The 22369-nt window shown below is 45.5% G+C and overlaps 1 long non-coding RNA gene across 1 annotated transcript; it reads left to right on the forward strand.

The window, feature by feature from the left end:
* Window positions 1-220: 220 nt before the first annotated feature.
* Window positions 221-9577, forward strand: LOC311520067. The gene is made up of 2 exons (XR_014711469.1): window positions 221-981; window positions 7105-9577. It is a non-coding gene; the product is annotated as an uncharacterized lncRNA (long non-coding RNA).
* The last annotated feature ends 12792 nt before the right edge of the window (window positions 9578-22369 follow it).

Consider the following 22369-nt stretch of genomic DNA (forward strand, 5'->3'; position numbering starts at 1 on the left):
GTGTCAGCAGGATGTGATTTGATGAGCTATAAACCCCTGAAATATCAAAGTTTATGAACACAGCAACTGACCTTTAATTATATCATAAATGTTATAGAGTAAGGATGTGTTGGGAACACTGGGGCATGGCCACTAGGTAACTCGAGGGGATGGAAGACCACGAGTGTTGATGAAGCCCCCTCGCACTAGGCCCCGGTGTCCTTCCCCCACCCCCCTGCCTGGAGGCACGCGCAGCAGCTCTGCGTGCTAGGCCCAAGTGTCCTTGGCCCCCCCGCCTGGAGGCACACACAGCAGTTATGCTGAGAATCTGCAACAGTATGTTGCAGAGTCAGACTGCCTGAAACTAAGCAAGGCCAAACAGGGGAGATATGGAAGAACAATGCTGAATAAAGCAGCTTTATGTATAGTTTAACAAATGATACAGAAAATCAGGGACCTAGCTGGGAACTGGATTGGCTGGCTATATGGATACTTGGAGCAGCTTGCTATTGGATAAGTATGCTGGGAAAAAGGATGTATAAAAGCCTGTGTAACTTCCTGCTCTGTTGTACAGGATTTGAGATTCAAATTTCCCTGTACCTTTTTGAAGCTTCAAATAAACTTTTCTGCTTCTCCACCCCGTTGTGATTATTGGGTGCAGCACACCGGGTAACGAACCAACTCAAGCTGTTGTTCAGCCTCTCGGCACTGGGTGCCGGCAACAGCTTTTGGCGTCCCTGGGTGGGCTCGAGGCTGCAATTTAGTCTTGCCTGGACCCCTCCTGGAGGTCGAGGATTGCGGCGAGAACCGACGCCCAGCGCGCACCGGTGAGTTCATCGGGGGCCTCGGAGGAGACGCGATTTGATCGACCACGGAGGGCACAACGGTGCAACGCACTCATATAGTGGAGAAGCAGTTGTGGATGGCGGTGAAGAACCGGTCCCTTAGACGTGGGGGAGGAGCAGCTGCAGGCCACGGTGAAGAACCGGTCCCTTGGATAAGGTAGGAACCTTTTAAAATCCGGATTATATGCTCTGTTGGAACCTGGGGACGCCCAGAGTTACCCTGTAGGTATGGGACAGGGACAGAGCTCAGAGGTTAGGGCACGGTGTACACCCCTAGAGTGCATTCTAGCAAACTGGAAGGTATTTGGTGCGGATCCGATGACTAAGAGCCAATTAAAACGATTCTGTACAGTTGACTGGCCTCAATATCAACTAGAGGACCAGGAGTGGTGGCCACCAGGAGGGTCAATTAATTACAACACGATCCTCCAATTATCCAAAAATCCAATTAGTTTTGTTTTGTCAGTGAATGGGTAAATGGAATGAATATTTGTATGCACAAGCATTTATGGCTTTAAGAAATAGAAAAGAGCTGTAATTCTGCAAAGTTGTAATTTGACTCCGACTGGTTCGGTAGCAGCTAATGTTAGTCCCCAGACCCCCACCCCCACTGTAATGGCAGAGCCGGTGTCCCCTTCGGCCCCTACACCCACACCTTGTAAGTCCCCAATGGTTGGCCTATACCCCTTAATCACCGAAACTAAAGTCGCCTGGTCTGGATCGGACAGGCGTCCTGCCACAATTATGCAGGTTTATACTCATGTGCCCTTTAATCCTGTGGATTTGGCTGCTTTCAAAGCACAGGCAGGAGAGTTTTCCACCAACCCAAGCAGGTTTATATCAGTCTTCGAGGGGTGCCTCAGTAGTCACAAGCCGGACTGGGATGATTGTAACGTCCTCCTGCGAACCCTATTGTCTGAGGTTGAAAGACAACAGGTTGTGTCCAAGGCAAGGGAGGAGGCACAGAGACGTTACGACCGGGATCATATTAATGTCCCTGACCCGGATGCACAAGTCCCCCGAGCAGACCCCAGGTGGGATCCAAATGATCCTGGGGATATGACCCGCCTTACCTCCTATAAGGAGTTGCTTTTACATGGACTCCGTCACTCGGCTGTCCGACATAATAATTGGGCAAAGCCATATGAAGTAATGCAGGATTTAAAAGAAAGCCCAGGGGCCTTTCTACAGCGTATTCGGGACACCATTCGACAGAACACTAATGCAGACCCCGATGATCAGGCAACTGAGTCAATTATTAAGGGAATTTTTATGAGCAGAGCAGCCCCTGATATTAAGAGAAAGTTACAAAAAAAGGAGGATTTAATGGGTATGACCATGGCACAAATTTTAGAGACTGCAAACCGAGTTTATAGTCTGAGAGAGACAGAGAAGGAGAGAAAGCAAGTGAGATTAATGGTAACAGCGGTACAGGCCGGCACTAAGAGAAGTGGCCGGGGAGGAAGGGGCCATGGAGACGACTGTCCAGGCCTGCAGGAGAGACGACTGGGTCGCAACCAGTGTGCCCTGTGTCAACAGGAGGGACACTGGAAAAATGAGTGCCCAAAGAGGAAAGAAAAGGGAGGTGCCCCTATGATGGCGACGGTGGAGCAGGAATAGGGGTGTCAGAGGAGACGGACCACCCTACCCCCGGAACCCCGAGTAAAGATGCGGGTGGGAAGCTCAGAAATAGATTTTTTAGTGGACTCTGGAGCAGTCCGAACTGCCGTAAATCAGCCTCTTCAGTTGCCAGTAGCAGATTCCCTTACTGTGGTGGGAGCCACAGGCAGGGACACCAAGTGCCCAGTGTATGCCCCAGCGGAATGTGCTTTGGGAGACAGGACTATATCCCACAAGCTGGTATACCTCCCTGAGTGTCCAACACCTCTGCTGGGACGGGATCTACTTTGTCGCCTCGGTGCCACCCTGCATTTTACTGAGGACGAAATAACCCTTACCTTACCCCCTGAGAATGCCTGGATCATGACCCTTGCAGTTGAGCCCTCAGCCATGCAAGCCCCAGAATGGAGTCCGTGGGAAGACCAGGTGTACCCCCTTGTGTGGGCATCAGGGATTCCAGGAAAGGCCACCCACCAGACCCCTATTACTATTCAGCTCATACCAGGGAAAGGCCCAGTGCAAGTAAAACAGTATCCAATCAAGAGGGAAGGTTTACAGGAAACTATAGATCGATTCCTAATGTATGGTATTCTCCGGGAATGTCAGTCAGCCTGGAACACTCCCATTCTACCCATACAGAAGCCTGATGGCACGTATCGGCTGGTTCAGGACCTAAGGGCAGTCAATGAACAGGTTAAGACTCTGCACCCTCTTGTCCCTAACCCATACACCTTATTGGCTTCTATAGGGGGACAGTATACCCATTTTTCAGTCCTTGATCTGAAAGATGCTTTCTTTACCATCCCAGTTGCCACCCCATCACAGGAGATCTTCTCCTTCGAGTGGGAGGACCGAAAAAGGGTTAAAAAGCAACTTTGCTGGACAGTGTTGGCCCAGGGATTTAAAAACTCTCCCACCCTTTTTGGCCAGGCTCTGGCCAGGGACCTACAGGAGTGGGATAATGAGGAGGCTCTCCTTCTGCAGTATGTAGATGATTTGTTAATTGCCACTGTGGGCCAAAAACCCTGCCTTAAAGCCACCGTGAGCCTCCTGAATTTTATTGGACTCCGGGGATATCGTGTAGCACGGAGTAAGGCTCAAATTGCCCTCCCAGAGGTACGGTACCTCGGGTTTCACATACGGCAAGGGGAGCGTCAGCTTTCAAGCGAAAGAAAGGAAGCTATCTGTCAAGTTCCTACCCCAAGTAACCGTAAGTGGCTCAGGGCATTTCTGGGTATGGCAGGCTTTTGCAGGATATGGATCCCAGAGTTTGGACTGTGGGCTAAACCCCTGTATGACTGTGTAAAAGGAGCGGATCATGACCCCTTCTATTGGACTCCAGAGGCTGACAGGGCATTTAAAATCATAGAATCATAGAATATCAGGGTTGGAAGGGACCCCAGAAGGTCATCTAGTCCAACCCCCTGCTCAAAGCAGGACCAATTCCCAGTTAAATCATCCCAGCCAGGGCTTTGTCAAACCTGACCTTAAAAACCTCTAAGGAAGGAGATTCTACCACCTCCCTAGGTAACGCATTCCAGTGTTTCCCCACCCTCTTAGTGAAAAAGTTTTTCCTAATATCCAATCTAAACCTCCCGCACTGCAACTTGAGACCATTACTCCTCGTTCTGTCATCTGCTACCATTGAGAACAGTCTAGAGCCATCCTCTTTGGAACCCCCTTTCAGGTAGTTGAAAGCAGCTATCAAATCCCCCCTCATTCTTCTCTTCTGCAGGCTAAACAATCCCAGCTCCCTCAGCCTCTCCTCATAACTCATGTGTTCCAGTCCCCTAATCATTTTTGTTGCCCTTCGCTGGACTCTCTCCAATTTATCCACATCCTTCTTGAAGTGTGGGGCCCAAAACTGGACACAGTACTCCAGATGAGGCCTCACCAATGTCGAATAGAGGGGAACGATCACGTCCCTCGATCTGCTCGCTATGCCCCTACTTATACATCCCAAAATGCCATTGGCCTTCTTGGCAACAAGGGCACACTGCTGACTCATATCCAGCTTCTCGTCCACTGTCACCCCTAGGTCCTTTTCCGCAGAACTGCTGCCTAGCCATGCGGTCCCTAGTCTTTAGCTGTGCATTGGGTTCTTCCGTCCTAAGTGCAGGACCCTGCACTTATCCTTATTGAACCTCATCAGATTCCTTTTGGCCCAATCTTCCAATTGGTCTAGGTCCTTCTGTATCCTATCCCTCCCCTCCAGCGTATCTACCGCTCCTCCCAGTTTAGTATCATCCGCAAATTTGCTGAGAGTGCAATCCACACCATCCTCCAGATCATTTATGAAGATATTGAATAAAACCGGCCCCAGGACCGACCCTTGGGGCACTCCACTTGATACCGGCTGCCAACTAGACATGGAGCCATTGATCACTACCCGTTGAGCCCGACAATCTAGCCAGCTTTCTACCCACCTTATAGTGCATTCATCCAGCCCATACTTCCTTAACTTGCTGACAAGAATACTATGGGAGACCGTGTCAAAAGCTTTGCTAAAGTCAAGAAACAATACATCCACTGCTTTCCCTTCATCCACAGAACCAGTAATCTCATCATAAAAGGCGATTAGATTAGTCAGGCATGACCTTCCCTTGGTGAATCCATGCTGGCTGTTCCTGATCACTTTCCTCTCATGCAAGTGCTTCAGGATTGATTCTTTGAGGACCTGCTCCATGATTTTTCCAGGGACTGAGGTGAGGCTGACTGGCCTGTAGTTCCCAGGATCTTCCTTCTTCCCTTTTTTAAAGATTTTTAAAATCCTGAAAAGAAAATTGATGGAAGCCCCGGCTCTGGGCTTGCCAGATCTCTCTAAGCCGTTTCAGTTGTATGTACATGAACGAAGGGGGGTGGCCCTAGGAGTGCTTACACAGCTGTTAGGAGCATGGAAGTGTCCTGTGGCTTATTTTTCTAAGCAATTGGATCAGGTTGCAAAGGGTTGGCCGGCATGTTTACGGGCGGTCGCAGCTACTGCCCTATTGCTTGAGGAAGCCGAGAAGCTAACATTGGGAGGGGTTATGCAAATCTATACTCCCCACATGGTCCGAGCCTTATTGGATGCAAAGGGAGGGCTTTGGCTCACCCAGGCTCGGATTGCTCGGTACCAGGCTAAGCTGTTAGAGAACTCTGAAGTCACCCTACAGCCTTGCCCCTCCCTTAACCCAGCCACTCTCTTGCCAGAAACAGAGGAACAGGAACATGACTGTTTAGAGATCATAGATGTACAGTACTCCAGCCGTCCGGATTTAAAGGATGTACCTCTCCCAAATGCAGATTATGAGTGCTACACTGATGGTAGCAGTACTGTAATAGATGGGCAAAGGAGGGCGGGTTATGCTGTTGTGACCCTCCATGACACTGTGGAAGCTGAAGGTTTGCCTGCTGGGACCTCTGCCCAGCTTGCCGAACTAATAGCCCTGACCCGTGCACTTGAACTGTCAAAAGGAAAGCGGGTCAACATTTTTACTGATTCAAAGTATGCTTTTGGGGTGCTGCATGCTCATGCTGGCCTATGGAAGCAAAGGGGAATGCTGACAGCCCAAGGCTCCCCAGTCAAGTACGGGCCCCAAATCCTCCGGCTCCTAGAAGCTGTACAACTCCCCTCGGAAGTGGCGGTGGTACACTGTAAAGCCCATCAAAGGGAGGATCAAGATGTGGCCAGAGGTAACGCCCGGGCAGATAGAGAGGCTAAGCATGCTGCCACCCTGCCATCCCCTCAGGCTGAGAACGCCCATATACATGCCCTTATCCCATCAGTAGGGGAGCTTCCAACCCCTCAGTACTCTGGGGAGGAGAGACAGCTAACTGACAAACTCAGTCTCCGGGAAAAGGAGGGATGGCTCCATTCCCCAGAAGGGAAGGTCCTCTTACCAAAGGGCCTAATCCGGCCAGTGCTGCAGAAACTACATCAAACCACTCATGCTGGCAGGGAAGCACTTATCCAGCTAATGGGAAAATACTTTATCACTTCCGGACTCCGACCCCTGGCTGCCCAGGTACAAGCGGACTGCTTAGTCTGCCAAAAGAATAACCCCCGACCGGGACATCCTGTGCCACCAGCTGCCCTAGAACCCACTCCGGGCCCCGGACAAGTGTGGCAAATAGACTTTACTGAGTTTCCCCGGACCCAAGGGTTCAAATATCTCCTTGTTATAGTGGATCGGTTCAGCTGATGGCCAGAAGCCTTCCCAGGCCGTAACTGCACTGCCAGGACAGTGGCCCTCAAGTTTGTTAAGGAGATCATTCCTCGCTTTGGACTCCCCCTGTGGATGGAATCTGACAATGGGACACACTTCACGTCAAAAATCATCCAAAGCATCTCACATGCCTTACAGATCCCCTGGAAACTCCATACGCCCTGGAGACCGCAAGCCAGTGGTGTAGTGGAGCGTACCAATCAGACCCTTAAACGGCATCTCTCAAAAGTGTGCCAAGAAGCCTCACTGCGATGGCCTGATGCTTTGCCCCTCGTCCTACTCCGTATCCGCGTTCTCCCAAAGGGTAGTTTAGGGCTCAGTCCCTTTGAAATGATGTTTGGAAGGGCATGGCCTATGAATGGCACCCTGGTTCTGTCAGGGGAATGGGAGTTGGGTAATGTTTTTTTGTCACAGTATATGTGTTCCCTGTCTGCTGTTCTCTTGTCTCTTCACAGGTATACCAAGGATTCCCAGCCTCTCCCCTTGGACTCTCCTGTCCACTCCTTACAGCCCGGTGACTCTGTGCTTGTTCGCACCTGGAAAGACGAGCCTCTCCAGGAAAAGTGGAAAGGACCCTATACCGTCCCGCTGATCTCCCATACAGCGGCAAAGATCGAGGGACACAAGAACTGGATCCATCCCTCTCGTCTGAAGGCAGTACCTGCCCCCTCGTCAGCAGAACAGTGGACCGTCCAACCTGCTGACTCCTCATCTAGTGACGATCTCGGGCTAAAGCTATTGTTTAAAAGACACAAATAGCGGGCACCTTAATGCTAAAATGGGCCCACCCAGGTATTGGAGACCTTGGGTTGGGAAGACTCTGGTAATAATTAATTGGGTGACATTGTTATTCTTTGTATTGGTATTTCCAAACTGTGCATATCGGGAGCATAACTCCTTTGTTTTGCTTGCGCACCATGTTGCTAATTTAACAAACCAGACTGATTGCTGGGTATGTGCTCCGACTCCACTATCCCCCAATAGTGACATGCTGCCCTTGACATGCTGCCCTTGACCCTAGCAGAATTAGCCACCACCAAAGAGCAGGAAAGAACGAACTCACCGTTCTGGAACAAGACCTCTTTACAGCAAGCCACCTATCAGGACCAGGAGTATTCAGTTGCAGTACTCACTGAGGGAGTGTTATGTTTTACCCGAAACCAATCTGATCCCTATGGGCATCCTGTGGGAAAGAGCTCCTGTGTTATTACACAGTGGGCTGATGGGTATTGGATAAAGGCCAACAGTGTGGGTGTAATGGTTTCTCCCCTTTTAGGGAAACACTTACAAATAATCTTACCACAAAAAAGGGGTTTGGAAATGTAACTTGTCGTCCAGTTAATATCTCCAATGTAGCAAGCCAATGGTGGGTTTGTAATGGTCCCTATGGTGAGTGTAATTTGAACGGCACAATTAGAAATGCCCCCACTTGTACCCAGTCAGGAGGATGGGATGCCCCCCTAGGGGCATATGAACTGTTTGGAAAAGCAGCCTTAAATATCCCAGGAATCCCCTTAAGAAACAGTCCTTACTGGGCCCTACAGGGTCACTATTTTGTATGTGGCCGAAAGGCTTATAAGGTGCTGCCAGCCAACTGGACAGGTAGCTGTTATATAGCTCATGTAGTTCCTCATCTTTCCATAACTGCCACATTGCCCAAAGGAAAGATTAGAAATGCCCGAGACACCTCTGTTGAGTCACGAGAAAAGACCCTGCGGCGACTGACTAAGGCATTGGAGGGCAATATGAAGAATCCCCTCACAACCGAGAAGCTGGTAGGGTGCTCTGTACTGGGAATAGCGCCACTGTTTACCGGGCCAGCCCTGGCATGCATAGACCGCTATACTGTAAGGCTGCAGATGGTACTTGAGAAAGTGGCCTTAGAGTTAGAGGACTCGGTTAGTGATTTAGGGTCAGCAGTAAAAATATTAAATAAAGAGGTACAGCAGCTCAGGACGTTTTCCCTCCAAAACAGGCTGGCTTTGGACTATCTCTTGGCATCCCAAAGAGGGGTTTGTGCCCTCATCGGGCCCCGATGTTGTGTATATGTAAATGATAGCAGTTATGAGATCTATGAAAAGGTGGTACAGGCTGAGGCCCATGCCCAAGCCGGAGCACAGGTTGCCTATACTGCCCCAGAGAACGATTGGTTGCAAACCTTGTTTTCAGGCTGGGGTTTGTCGTCTTGGCTTGGTGGTTTATTTAGCCTGCTATTGAAATTTCTCTTTCCTGTATTGCTTGTATTACTGGTATTATGCTGTGCGGTATCATGTGTCAGGGCCCTTTTGCAAAAGTTAATAAGTCATTCTCTTCAGGGCTATCACAAAGTGCTTATGCAAAGTCATATTGTAAAGAAATAAGTAGCCCAAGTGAGAAAACTCAGAGCCAAGGCTGTTGAGTGTTCTCAAAGGGGGGAGTTGTTGGGAACACTGGGGCATGGCCACTAGGTAACTCGAGGGGATGGAAGACCACGAGTGTCGATGAAGCCCCCTCGCACTAGGCCCCGGTGTCCTTGCCCCCCCCCTCCTGCCTGGAGGCACGCGCAGCAGCTCTGCGTGCTAGGCCCAAGTGTCCTTGGCCCCCCCGCCTGGAGGCACACACAGCAGTTATGCTGAGAATCTGCAACAGTATGTTGCAGAGTCAGACTGCCTGAAACTAAGCAAGGCCAAACAGGGGAGATATGGAAGAACAATGCTGAATAAAGCAGCTTTATGTATAGTTTAACAAATGATACAGAGAATCAGGGAACTAGCTGGGAACTGGATTGGCTGGCTATATGGATACTTGGAGCAGCTTGCTATTGGATAAGTATGCTGGGAAAAAGGATGTATAAAAGCCTGTGTAACTTCCTGCTCTGTTGTACAGGATTTGAGATTCAAATCTCCCTGTACCTTTTTGAAGCTTCAAATAAACTTTTCTGCTTCTCCACCCCATTGTGATTATTGGGTGCAGCACACCGGGTAACGAACCAACTCAAGCTGTTGTTCAGCCTCTCGGCACTGGGTGCTGGTAACAGATGTGTTTGGGGGGGGGGAATCAAAGTGTGTACACATCAAATATAGCATCAGGAAGGCTAGGGCAATAGCTTATATAAAGTAAGAATTACTCAAAACTTCACCTCCCAGAAAAAAAAAAAAACCTGAAAACTCTGCATTTTTATTTTAAATTATAGCGTGTTTGGTCCTTTTTCACCAAGCAGTTTCAGATGAGTAGAGAGTAGTGGGGATGAGCTTGATGGGCCTGCTCCTTCTCCAGGGAGGTCAATAGGAATTGGAACACACTTAATTTCCCTATCTCATAGAGGTGATGTGTCTGTGAAGTGCTTAGAGATCCTAGGATGAAGAGCACGGTAGAAGTGCAACATCCTATTAGTGTATTTTAATAACAGGATTTGTATGCTGTTTTCACTCATGTACACATACACACAAGTAAGGGTCAGGCACCCTTTCTTATGCTGAGTAGTACTTTACTCAGCAAGGAGATCCCTAATGGAACAGTAGGGGGAAAAGACTGATCTTGTAGTTTAGGGCCTTCTGACAGAGTGCTGGGACCTAACAGGTGGGTCCGCACTCTTATCACTGTAGCCTCAATTAGTTCCCCCACTAGTGGCTGACTGAATAATTAACTAATCAGAAAGAGAGGCTGAGGAGGTAAGGAACTAATTAGTCCTCAGCTGAACAACCTGATCAAAGCCAGGAAGGAAGCCTCACTGAGGAGGATGGGGCTAGCTGAGCCTGGAAAAAAGGTGCTCCCCAGAGAGACAGAGATTGCTTTTTCTCCCAAAGATCTAGTAAAGAAGGGCCAAAAGAAATAGAGGTTCAAACTGTGACGTACTTGTATTGGTGGATGGGTTTATAAAATGCAGCCTGCCCACAAGATAAAAGTGGGTCTGAGCAGTTTCTGGGGCATCTGAGGAACTGATTGGTGTATTACTATTTGTATTACTGTAGTTCACAGATGCAACAATCCCCCTCAAAGGGAATGCAGGAAAGCTAGGTTTTGCTACAAGCTACCTCCATGACTTTGGGCAATCGCATACGCCTTGAAATCAATGGAAGATAGGAGCATCAATACTATTGAGGATCTGGGCCTTACTCTCTGTGCCTCAGTGTCCCCATCTGTAACGTGCGGATGACAGAATTTCATTATCAATTTCAATTGTAAGCTTGTTGGGGTGGGGACTGTCTCTTGCCACAGGTATCTTCAGTGCCAAGCCCAATGGAGTACGAACTACTGTAATATAAATAATTTGATAAAATCAGACCCTTTGTAAGGAGAGTACCGAAGGAGTAAGGTGCTATGGAATACACAGATGGCTCAATCAATGGCATAGATGTAAAATGAGCAATATGTTTCAATGTATCTCTACAAGCACCTAGCTTGTAATTGGATGCAATTGGATACTGAAATAAAAACAGCAATTACACATAACTATATCAATAACTGTATTTCTGGGATGATTCAGGTGCTGTTAATTAGGTGTTCACACTCTGGCAACCAGAAGAGGTGCCAGTGTGAAACTTGGATGCCAGCATCAAATCTCAGTCTCTTATAAACAGTAAAATATGTAGGGTTGGCAGAAGTCAATTTTTTCATTTAATAATTTTGACAGGTAATATCAATGTTTATTTAAAAAAAGTCTAATTTTTATCCAGTTAAGTTTTCAGAGTTGCAGGAAACTATGGGCGGGGGGGAGGTGTCAGTCAATAATTATTTAATGACAGTGGATGTTGAGATTCAAAAAGTTAGTGCTTTTATAACAGCGGTTGTCGAACTGTGGGTTGGGACCACAAAGTGGGTCGCAACCCTGTTTTAATGGGGTTGCCAGGGCTGGCTTAGACTTGCTGAGGCCTGGGGGCCAAAGCCTAAGCTTGAGGGTTTCAGCCCTGGGTGCAGGGCTCAGTTTACAGGCTTCCTGCCTGGGTTGGAAGCCCTTGGGCTTTGGCTTTGCCTCCCTCCCCCACCCCCCTACCCCGGCCTGGGGAGGCGAGGTTTTGCTTTGCTTTGCTCTCCTCCTCCTCCCTCGGGGTGGTAGGGCTTGGACGGCCTCAGGCTTTGGTCCCCCCTCCTGGGGTCATGTAGCAATTTTTGTTGTCAGAAGGAGGATGTGGTGCAATGAAGTTTGAGAACACCTGCTTTATAATGATTAAAACACAAATTGTCACCAACACGTGTAGAAATATATGTATCCTAAAATCAAACTCTAAGGTCTCAAGCATCATTTTTCTTCCTCTGGTTATCTTTACATTTTGATGATTATTGAGGGAAGTTTTTTTTTTTTTTTTTTTTTGGTTTGTGTGTGTATGTTGAAATCAACATTTACCAATTAACAAACAAACCTCTGAAGCTTAGAAATAGGATCACTTAGCCATTTCATTTGTAAAGGGCAGACAAACTGGTACAGTTGCCTTAATGTCTGGGCCAGCTTTGTATTATAAAATGATCAGGAGCAAATATTTCCAGTCAAGATATGGAAAGCAAAATATCTGAATGCTTTGCCATTAGAAGTCAGTCAAACAAGCTGCTGACTTCAGTGTATTACCTTCACCCCAATATCACTCCTTTAGGTTGTAAAGTTTTTAAGATAGAAGTAAGTGAAGTTTCTAGTCCATTAATTCAACTTTTCCTTCTCTCATTTCTACACTGGAAATACTTTTGAGACCATCTGCTATAGCTAAATAGGACTAGATGGTTCTTAATGCACTATGTGGAGGAATAAGCATGCCCTGAGAACACCTGCTTTAAACCAAAACTAAGCTTAACCACTGCTTCCCCATTAGCCAGAGATTCCCTCGTATTTCTCCCAGTAGGTAAGTCATTTCTCCATCGGTCCCCTTCCCTCCCCTTTGAGAGCAATTCTGGGTGGCCATTGGAAGGATGGTCTAGTGGTGAGGATGCTAGCCTGGAAGTTGGGATAGAGGAATTCAATTCCCTGCTCTCTCATAGACTTCCTCTGTGTCCTCGAGTAAGTCTCTCTAGGCCTAGGTTCTCCCACTGTAAAATCAGAACAAAAGCACTTCATTGCCTCACATGGGTGGTGTGAGTATAAATATGTTAAATATTATGAGGTGCTGAGATACTACAATAACGGGGGCCATGTGAAAGCCTAAAATAGACAGCTCCCCTGCCCTGCTTGGTTCAGTAACAGGCATGGGTGGTTGGATCCTTCCACAAAGGAGTAACACAGTAAAACGCTGTAAGGCCCAGGGAAACCTACATCAGGAGTCTCAAAGGGTGTAGACTTGGGCATTGCAATGCTGAGCATCACAGCATCTATCTTTTAGGTGCTTAGAAAATCCCAGGAACAACACTGCAATCCACAAAGCTGAGTTAGGCGCCTAGGCTCCCTGTACAATGAATGGGGAAAGATTAGTGTGACAGACATGGCCATTCCCTGTAAGAGCCTTGAAAAACCTTATTTTATTCTGTTTGTTGTTATTGTGGGCTGGGATTGTTTGTAACCTCTCTAGGGGAAAGGTGTGACAGATATTACAATCCCAGGCAGTAACTTTGGGGTCCATTGTTTCAAGTGGATGGTTTATGTGTGATTATGTCCTTCGCCATGTGGGGAGGGCTACCACAGCTCATCCAAGACCTACAAATAGTGAGTGGTGATTAAGGCAAATCATTCAGGTTGTAAAAAGAAAAGGAGGACTTGTGGCACCTTAGAGACTAACCAATTTATTAGAGCATAAGCTTTCGTGAGCTACAGCTCACTTCCTCAGATGCATATCGTGGAAACTGCAGCAGGCTTTCAGTTTCCACGATATGCATCTGAGGAAGTGAGCTGTAGCTCACGAAAGCTTATGCTCTAATAAATTGGTTAGTCTCTAAGGTGCCACAAGTCCTCCTTTTCTTTTTGCGAATACAGACTAACACGGCTGCTACTCTGAAACCTGTCATTCAGGTTGTAACCACCTCCTGGGGAAATTCACATACGCTAGTTCAAACTGGGTTCAAGAGATAAAGAAAGGACTTTTGGATAAATCACTTGCATTTAAACTGACTTAGGGTCTTCTATCTGATCCAGCAAATGGATAACATCTTCTGTCCAAAAGATGGAGGTGTGGGGGCAATCCTTGTAAAAGGGTTGGAAGAACTTGACCTACAGAGGTCCCACAAGACTGATGGGTAACTTCTGGGAAGCTTTTTAGCATGAGTGTAGGTTCTTGTATTGTTTTTAATATGTTTGCTCTGTAATGCTTTCACCTTACAAATTAATGTGCTTGCTTATAAAGAGCTGTGTGGTGACTTATAACTGCGAGCAATACCCTGGTTGTATGTTGTCTCTGGAGAGACAGCAAAGCATGGACACTGGTGGAGGCAGTCTGACTTGCTGGGAATATCACACGGTCGACAGGTAATTGTGCAGCCTGTAAAACCCCTGTCAGGAGGGAAAGAGCCACAGGACTCTGCACAAGCAAGATGATGGCTGAAAAGCCGGGGGTCTAGAGTGGGTGTTCATGATGGACCACAAGGCAGACATACGAATGCAGTGGCTCTGAACTGTGACAATAGGCATCTGAGAATATGGTGCACAAAAGCCAGCACACTAGGTGGGGAGACGCTTAAGTTAGCCAATGGGAGACACTAATGATTGGTGTGTGCTAAGTCCCACTCCATCTTGGAGTTAGGCACCTAGCATTGCTTGATGATCCACAAAGGAGAACCTGCTCCCTGGAGTCAGGCATCTTAGATCTCTAAATCTTGAGGGAATGGGTGAGGTGCCTGCCTTGTTCCATGAAAAATGGCTGATGGGACTGTGCTGCTTACATTGTAACTTTTAGATCAGGGGCTAGAGAATTCATATGGAATGTAGGATACCCAGGTTCAATTCCCCCCTCTCTGCCAGAGGAGGGAGACAGGATTTGAACAGGGGTCTGCTACGTCTCTAGAGAGTGCTCCAATCACTGAGCTCTGGGACTGTCAGATATGGGGGCTCCCTCAACTCTCCTGTTGGACCTGTTCCCCTGTGGATAAATAATGAAAGTGTTTGGAGCAGGTGGGGACTTGTCTGAGGGTCTCCCATCTTCGAGATGGGTGCCCTAACACTAGACTACAGAGTTTCTGTCTTCCTCCCACCCTGGTCCAATGACTATTCCACTATGGATAAATACTTAAACAGTCATTGGGCCAGAGAGAGAGTGACTTTTTTGAAAAGTGTTATGTGAGAGCTAATTATCATTTTTTATTGTTATCGTATTATAGGATTGGCAATGAGTTAAACTCAGCCTCTAGATCATGTTCTTACTGAATTTTGCAGCTGTCCTTAGCCATCCTTTTAAGTTGAAAATGTAATTATGCTATGATCATTACTATTTATATTAATAAGTAAAACAAAAAAAGGGGGGGGGAAATAGTGTAAAATGGTATTTCTGAAAAAAACTATTCAATTTCTTTCTTTGCCCAGTTATTTCCATTGAGATAGCAATCTCTCTCGCAACAGAAAACTCTCCGAGGACCAATGGTCTGTTATAGAATATCCTGTGCTATTAGCTTGGGTATGGCTCATTAATTCAAATAGAGTTCCTTTAATTAGAAACTACATTCACTAGAGGATACTACAGGGAGCTGGACTGGGTGAATGCCATGATCTCTCGGGAAATGGTAGAGAAATACTATTATGTAGGAATTGTTTTTTTATACTTTCTGTTAAAGAATGAAAATACTCTTTAACCAATTCTGGAGGAACTAAGCAGAGGTGGGCCTGATCCAAATCCACATCCGATGAAGTGAGCTGTGGCTCACGAAAGCTTATGCTCAAATAAATTTGTTAGTCTCTAAGGTGCCACAAGTCCTCCTGTTCTTTTTGCAGATACAGACTAACACGGCTGCTACTCTGAAAGCTGAAGTCAGTGGAGACATTCCCTTTGGCTTTAATGGGCTTGGATTAGTCCCTTACTAAAAATGACAGGTTTCAGAGTAGCAGCCGTGTTAGTCTGTATTTGCAAAAAGAAAAGGAGTACTTGTGGCACCTTAGAGTGAGCTGTAGCTCACAAAAGCTTATGCTCAAATAAATTTGTTAGTCTCTAAGGTGCCACAAGTCCTCCTTTTCTTTTTACTAAAAATGCTTTTCTTTCTACAAGATCTGCTCTAGCTCAACCAGAAGTTCTGGGCTTGATGCAGGAATCATGTAGTGAAACTCTGCACACTGCATAATGCAGGAGATCAGAGTGAGTGATCACCATGGTCCTTTCTGGCATGAAAATCTATGACATGTTAGACACTGGAGAAGGGGAAAAATTGTGATAGCTCAGAGCCAGTAACAGGCCGAGACCACTACCCACAGCTGGAATACCACTTGATATACTTATTGCTGAAAGCAGCAAAAAGGAGGCCTTTCTAAAACCTGAGCACAACGAACAGACCAGGAGGGGAAGGGGAAGTAAGTGACCACAAGGAGTAAACATGACCTGTGCCCTCCTGACTTGAGCTTTTTCCTGAAGCATGCAGTTATGCAAGATGGAAAGTCTGGCAATATTTAACTATTGCTATGTGAAATACAGCTGGTTAACTGATGGAAAAATTACCTGCCTGACGGGCTAGAAAACTCCACATTTAATTTCTGCTCAGCAGCTGTTTTTTTGGTTGTTTTTTTTTGGGGGGGGGGTAGGGATGGCGGGGGTGTTGGATGAACAAGCTATTTAATGCACGTTGGGTATAAAAAGAGGAAGAAATCTGAGTTTCATGGATGCTTGAATGCTTGGACACCCCTCAGGTTCCCCTGCAGATGGAAGGCTGGCCACTGGACATCTACAGTTTTATTAATTGGGGTATTTTACTAACCTGTTGCAGCCTTGTGTCAGTGCTTGAGTCTAAATAAAGTAAAGTTTTAAGTGAAAGCACTCTGGTATTGTACTTCTTGTGCCAACCGTCTATCGGTCGGACAGCTGGGTCTCCAGTGATTTATTTCCTGCCACTGCCTCATCAAGAATAAAAGTCATCAAGAGCTTTGGGTTCAGAAACCCCAGGTAATAACAACAGTGTCCAAGTGTAGCAGCAGATTTTTGATAGCCCGGAGCCCAGTAATATGGTTAAACCACTGCCAACAGCTGGAATACCAATTGTTATACTTATTGCTGAAAGCAGCTAAAAGTAGGCCTTTCTGAAACCTTAGCATAATAACTAAGAGACCAGGAGGGGCGGGGAGAAGTGAGTGACTTTGAGGAGTAAATATGACCCTCTGCACTACTGACTTGAGTTGTTTTTTCTGAAGCATGCAGTTTTTGCAAGATGGAAAGTCTGACAATAGTTAATTATTGGTATACAGCTAGTTAACTGATGGAAAATTCCCACCTAACAGGCTGGAAATCTCCACATTAGCTTCTGCTCAGCTTTTTTTGGATGAACAAGCTATGCAATACTTAGAAGCTGGACATAAACAGAGGAAGAAATCTGAGCTCGTTGGACACTTGGACACCTCTCAAGCTCCCCTGTGAAATCAGGGGCTTGTAGTCATGATTTTAGTTTATTATCCACTAATTGTGTGGTATTATGATTACTCAACATGTTATATTACATATATTACTTGTATGTTAATTAGTAGGATTATAAAAGTATAAGATTGATCAGTATTTAGAGGAACCAAGTATTAGACATGAGTAAGACAAGCTGAAATGCAAGAACCTGTAGGCTGAGGCCTGCAAGACTTTAGCTTAGCTATTTTAGGCCTTTGGAGACAAGAAATGATGACACAAGTGATTGAAAAATAACCCTGATGTCCTAAGGTTATGGGAAAAGAGATACCAAGTGGTAATATTGTGTAAAATTACCCAAAGATTAATATTGGATCATAAAAATACTGTAAAGGCGCATCTGTCTCAGACGTGTGTCTTAAGCCATGGGATATAGGTTATGTGTCAATTCTAATGAGAATAAAGGGACCGTACAGAGCCTGTGGAAGTTTCCAGGGAACATAGACCAATAAGAGAAAAGAGGGTTGACACTTTTGTGGACATGCACAGAATGTAGGTATAGACAGAATCAGATTATAAAAAGGGGATGCCCAGAATGGGAAAATTGAGCTCCCTATGAGAGACTCCAGCAGGAACCATCCCTCTACTGATGATCAAGCCATGAGAGACCCATCAGACCCTAGCACTGTTGTTAAGGATGTGAGTATAACCATATTTGTAACTTGTGCATAGGTCTGCACAGAATTTCTGTATGCTTGGGTAATCATAATTTTAATTGTAACTTTAATAAAACTTATAAAATAGACTGGACTTTGTATTGGTAAATATATGTGTCGACACTACCCTTGGTCTTTATGTGTTCCTCGAGACACTAACTCTGAAGGAAGTAGCAGAGGTGACTTTCACTCTGTTAAGCTTGAAACCATAGCCACCAGAGCCAAACCCACGGTGTATAATACCACATTACAATATTTGTTTTAAATAAAATAAAAGGCTGCAGGCTATATGAGCAGGATGACACCTGCACTAAACAGCAACTTGCCTTCCTCTTTGTTAACATGTTCTACAGCAAAACACATATGGAAAGTTGGTTGTTGTAATCAAAATTGGTGGACTTTCCAGAGTGAATGTGGTGCAAATAATTTAAATTTCAAGGAAGCAATTGTCCCTGAAGAGTTGGGTACAAAAGAGCAGGAAAGTTAAGAATTCTAAACAACCACCCCATTCTTAGGGCTGAATCAATTTCAGAAGACACATCCCAACTCTTCCTGGAGAAGGTTATGAAGAAATTAATTCATTTAATTAAACCTGGAAAACAAGCCCTGCTAATTGACTAGCCTGGCTGAGGTCACATTCCAAAAGAAGTTATTGAGCAAGCTGGCTATAAATGCTTTGCCATTCTTGAATGTGGAATTGCATAAAGGACAGCTCAGAAGCAAACTATTAGATTTAGTCCTCATGCTGCCATTCCCTCATTTAATGTAATCAGATATGACCTATAGAATTCTAGTTAATGTTGGTACTTAGATATTTGAGCTTGGAACTCAAGCGTAGGGGTTATGTGATGATCTCTTGGCATTTTGGTGAAGTGATAAAGAATTGCAAAATCTTAGTGACTTATTTTACCCCCTGAATCTTCTTCTTTCTTTTTAAATAAAAGTGGAATTATTTTTAATAATTCAGCTAGTCTGTGACATTTATTTTAGTACTTCGAGACCTTGAAGGAGGTCACAGAACCAATATTGTTACAAGTTTTGGCACCATCCATATTTAAATACAAATATTATTGGAGATTTGAAGGGCTTTCAGTGGGAGTGCAACAAATTGGCTGATCTCTAGTGATTGGAGAAGGGAACTGAGACTAAGCATTGTGCATTCTGTCCACAGCTCTCTTACTGTCTTGCTGTGTGACTCTGGGAAATTTGGTCAGCCACCCTGTGCTTCACTGTAGCTATCCACACAATGAGTTCCTTAATAATAATTACAGGTTTCAGAGTAACAGCCGTGTTAGTCTGTATTCGCAAAAAGAAAAGGAGGACTTGTGGCACCTTAGAGACTAACCAATTTATTTGAGCATGAGCTTTCGTGAGCTACAGCTCACTTCATGTCTCCTGCAGTTTCCACGGCATGCATCCGATGAAGTGAGCTGTAGCTCACGAAAGCTCATGCTCAAATAAATTGGTTAGTCTCTAAGGTGCCACAAGTACTCCTTTTCTTTTTAATAATAATTACCATACAGGGGTGGTGTGAGGCTTAGTTAATATTTGTAAAGTGCCTTGAAGGAGCATCTACCTTGAGGGGCAATATGACCTCGTGGGTAGTGAAGTGGAGAGGGATACAAAAGTTCTGGTTTCTAATTCCCAGTTCTACCTGCAGCCTGGCGGATGACTTCAGACATGTCACTTTGCCTCTTTGTGCCTTGTTTATTTCATCTGAAAAATAAGGGCAATGATACTGACCTCCTTTCAAAGTGCTCTGAGATCTGCTGAGGAAAAGCATTATATAAAAGCTAGTTATTATCATTTAATAAGTGCATGCTTGGATTATAAATATATAAAATGGGGCAATGAAAGATGGAGTTGAAGAGTGAGTGCCAGGTCATTGAGGCCTCAATCGTACGATGAACACCACATGCATGGCCACCTGTTCCCACATGGAACCCCAATAACTTAATTTTTCCACCTGCGGGCAGACCAATTTTCAGTTCTATGCATCTTGACTTCACTGGGGCTCTTCGGGAATCCAAACAAAGCTCATTGCTAGATCCAGGTCCTAATTTATATTAATTGTTATGTATTCATTGATCCTGGCCAAGACTGGAAGCATACTAACAAAAATGTCATGAGCGAGACTCTATTCATGGTACCTCTGCTTCATCAGAATGAGAAAGTATTGCAAACCGTGCCCAAAAGAGTAGTTCTTTAGACAAAATATCCAGCTTGTAGTCTGTATCAGTGAAATTTGAATAGTTGGGAAAGGGTTCACAGACCCTGCAAGGGGTAGGAAGTGTCTCAGAGCCCAGGCTCCAGTGCAAGTCTGAATGTCTACACGGCAGTGAATCAGCCCCATAGCCTGAGCCCAGTGAACCCGAGTCAGCTGACACAGGCCAGCTGTGCTTAATTGCAGTGCAGGCTTGCCCAGGGTCTCACAGAAAGCCTGGAGCAAAGTAGGAAACTGAACTTGTTACCCAAGCTAGCTCCCTACTCACTGAACTATCCTTATTCACCCAGAGTAATACCTGTAAGGATCCCATTGAGTTCCATGGCACTATTTGTGGAGTAGGGTACAATTCAACTTGAGTACGTGAATCGGATGGAGAGGTTTCAGGATGTCCTACCTTTCTGTGTGCATGCAGTACCTGGGGAAGATATTGCCCGGAGGAGGCCTTCTCCCCCTGGGTGCTCCCATGGATTACAGATCTGTGGAGGTAGGTAGGAGACACTATATATGAACAGCTGCCCTTCTCTTGGACACTACTAATCCTCTTCCCCATGGCAGCATGGTTCCCAAGAAGCCAAAAAAGTCCATAGGATTTAGTGCTGCCTTAAGGACCTGTTGGGGTCAAGGTAGTGAGAGATGGGATGATGTCACAGAAGCAAGACCTTTTACTCATGTTACATACAGCTGGGTGATTTTTTTTTTTTTTGAGAAATAGTTTATTCACCAAAAGATGATATTTTGGACAACCTAAGACTATTTGCAAATTTGAGCCAATCAGTTTTGGCTAGGGAAGGGTTTTTCAGGGCCTGCTTCAAGAAAGTGTGCAAGTTTGTTCAAACCCCCCATCTCCATGTGTTTAGGATCCTTGAACTCAGATCTCTCCACTTCTCCAGGGGAATGCTCTAAACAGCAGGCTATGCAATAGTCCAGACTCAAGCTCTCTGGTTGAAGCTGCTCCACTTTGTATAAACACACACATATTCAGGGGCTCAAAGGAATGAGAACAACTCTTTAGCCTGGTGACTCAGGCACTCCCCTGGGAGCTAGGAGATGTAATTTCAAATCTTCTCTCTGCCTGATTCAGAGGTCTCTTACAATATATTTTAACTATGGTAACTATAAACACCTGTGGGTGGCCTGTCTGAACTGACTGTTTATGCTGAAAAATCTGTTCCACGTTGTATTTATCTGTGATGCTGGGAGTACTTTCCCAGACCTGAAGAAGAAGAGCTCTCTGTAGCTTGAAAGCTTGTCAGCTTGTCTATTTACACACAATGGAGCATATTGAGTGCAGAATAGCCTGGCATAAGTCCTGGCAGTTAGGACACTCACCTAGGAGAAAAGGCAATCCAAGTCCCTGCTCTAGAGTGTGGATTCAACTTCCTCCCTCTCAGGAAAATGCCCAAAGCGCCTGGCTAAAGACTATAAGGGGGATGGATGCGTGCATGGTTTTCTGAAGCTGACTAGGCTCTTCTAGTTTGCTGACAAATTCCAAATGTTACTGGAAATGACCCAAATATCTGATGGAATTTTTTTTTTTTGTTTGCTGGCCAAACTGCAAAATCATTTGCCCAGCTCTCTTTTGTGTGAAATTTATATGACCTGCATAAAGCCCTAGGAATTGCTGAGGACCTTGCACTAACTCTGTCTGCACCAATAGATTGTCCCATATCTATTTGTGTGAGTGGTATGCAAGAATTTGACATGTTTGATCCAAAGCCTGTTGGATTCTATGGAAAGACTCCCATTGACTTTAATGGGCTTTGAGTCAGGCTCATGTCATGAGAACAAGAATGGTTTCTTTTAGTCAATGAGCGAAGAAGAACTCATGGATTTGACATGCAGGAGTGGGAATATAGGTGAAAACCAATAAAAACTTTCTGACTGCCGTTTAAGAAATATTAGGACAGTGGAAGAAGCTGTCAATGGAGAGTGTGGAATTTTACTAAGCAGAGACTGTCAAAGCTAGATTAGACAGCCATCTATCAGGCTGTTTAGAAGAGAGTGAAATCAATTCTAACTTAATGCAGGGAATGGAACAGATGACACATTAAAGCTCCTTTTAATGTCAAATGGGCCTGTAACTCCACATGTTACTTGCCAAAGAGTAAATGCTGGGCCACCTCTGTAAAATGGTTTGGTTTTATGTTTCACTGGTGCTACCTGAGTGTGGCAGGTTTCACAGGACACAGGATTGTAAGGGACCTCCTGGGTCATTGAGTCCAGTCACCTGCTATCTCAGGCAACCCTAATGTATAATCCCATTCATAAATTTATTAAGCTTCATCTTAAAACTAGCTAGGCTGTTTGCACCTCCCCCAATCCCCAGCAACAGCTCCTATTGGAAGGTTGTTCCACAACCTCA

This window comes from Lepidochelys olivacea (genome assembly GCF_965140295.1).
Source record: "Lepidochelys olivacea isolate rLepOli2 genome assembly, chromosome: 4".
Classification (NCBI taxonomy): Eukaryota; Metazoa; Chordata; order Testudines; family Cheloniidae; genus Lepidochelys; species Lepidochelys olivacea.